The following is a 2158-nucleotide window of genomic DNA, read 5'->3' as shown; positions in this document are numbered from 1 at the left end:
ACACTGGGGGACACTGGGGGGACATTGGGGGACACTGGGGGACACTGAAGGACACTGAGGGGACACGGGAGAACACCACCGGTCACGGTGGGGGGACGCAAAGGGACAAGGGGGGCACAGGAGTGCAGGTTGAGGCAGCTCGGGGAGGTGACAGCCCCCCCTTGGCTGTGCCCGGCCCCAGCCCTGGCTGAGCCCCGGGATGTGCGGGGAGGGTGCCCGGGCCGCTTTCTGCCTCGGCTACTTATTGCACGCGCATTTCCCCTGCAATTAGCACATGCTCTTTAATTAATTTTTCTCCTTTATTGCTTCGCCCAAATTATCTCAGCCCCGGCTGAGCCGCTGGAGTGCTCATGGCGGATAACGCTGCTATTTATGGCTTTCCCTGTCCATGCTGAGGCTCGGGAGGCCGGGACAGCCGCTCCTCCCGGGGCCGCATCCTGCTCTCGGTGCAGGGCACAGCCTCGGGACGGGCCGGAGCTCAGGAATTGCCTGTTCCTCACCCCCATCCTCGGGCCAGCCACTCCCTGGCTCTGTTTGGCAGCTGGAAGCTCTTCCCCAAATTCCTGAGCTAGGCAAATCCTCCCGGCCATAACCACGGTGCTAGAACTTTCCAAGGGAAAACGGAGCCGAATCAGGCAAAGCTGCGGCATCAAATCTGTCCAGAATAAGCTGTTACACGTGGAAACCTTCTGAACACCAAGGGGAGGGGGGTAAAACCCTCCAAGAGCTCCTGAGGATGCTGCCAGCAGAAAGGAGCTGAGGGGGAGTGTGGTGGGCAAGGGAAGGATGTCCCCAAAACCTCACAGAATGGGAACTGAGGTGCAGGGATGTGACAGAAGCCAGCTGTGGCAGAGGAGATGAATTTCAGCCACCAACCAACACCAGGGCATGTGGGTCACTCCCACAAATCCCCAATTGGAGCATCAGGGATGGGGTGGTCACCTCTGGCAGCTCCCAACTGCAGCTGCCAGCAGCACAGGAATCTCTGTTTCTAACTTTAATATGCTTTCCCCCTTTAAAATAATAATTACCAATAAACAAATACAGTAGCCAGTGTATATAAGCATCAAATTAAGTAGCTACATGCATTTGTTATATTTGATATAGCCTTGTTAACTGGAAATTCCCAGGTTTGGAATATGTATTGATTTCAGTAAACATATATTACTTTACTGTAAGTACCCACAGCCATTGTAGTTAATATACAACAGTTTAATTTAAAATGCATTAGTTTAATAAAAATGCATAAAACAGAAGGGAATTGCATTAGCTTCAATAAAAAAAATTCAATTTCATAAATATTATCCAGTGTTAAAATGCATTGATTTCCTGGGAAAATGTATTGGTCAGAGGTAATTTACATTGGTTTGGATGGGAACGTCCTGGAGTGTATACATATGTATTAGTTTAGTCAAATGTGTCTGATCACAGAAAAAAATACTGGCGGGAGCAAAGGATATTCATAAGGAACGGGCACGGGGCGGGCTCTGGAGCATCCTGACCCTCTGAGGTGGCTGTGCCTGGGGCTGGACACTCCCAGATGAGCTCCTTGAATGCTCGGGCTCGGGGTTTCGGGGATGCTGCCGGGATCCCCGGGACACGGAGCTCTTATCGGCTCCGGGCAGGGCTGGGCTGGGGCCGAGCCTCAGGCAGAGCAGGCGCCCGGCACAGAGCAGGGGTTAATCAAATCCTTTTGACTCCATTTTTTATCGAGCTCATGAGGGGCTGGCCTATTAATTAGAAAGGCTTTTTTCATGTAAAACACAGGCTCTTTCGCAGATAAGAAGGGACGATGCTTGATTTTGCCGTGGCGCAGATCCGTGTGTTATTCCTTGACATCCATTCACAGGCTGCAGCCACTTCCCACAGCTCTTTTGTTCGCTCCAGGGCTCCAGAGGCAGGTTTGTGCATACAGCCGTATTTAAAGCACTCAGGTTTTCCCGGGGGCCGACAAGCCCCCCAATATCCACAGGAGGAGAAGGATGTGATGTGCCTGGAGGCGCTTCCATCTGCAGGCTGGAGCGGGGTCCTCAGGGGAGAGCAGGATCTGGCCCCTGCAGCACAGAGGATTTCGGCTGATAGCAAGGAGTGAGCAGTGGAGCAGATGCGACGTCCTACAAATCACAAGAGAAGCCCTGGCAGCCATCTGCACCCCATT

Source organism: Parus major, chromosome 15 (assembly GCF_001522545.3).
Source record: "Parus major isolate Abel chromosome 15, Parus_major1.1, whole genome shotgun sequence".
NCBI classification, from domain to species: domain Eukaryota; kingdom Metazoa; phylum Chordata; class Aves; order Passeriformes; family Paridae; genus Parus; species Parus major.
The sequence above is the reverse complement of the archived record's forward strand: the minus strand, read 5'-3'. Positions refer to the sequence as shown.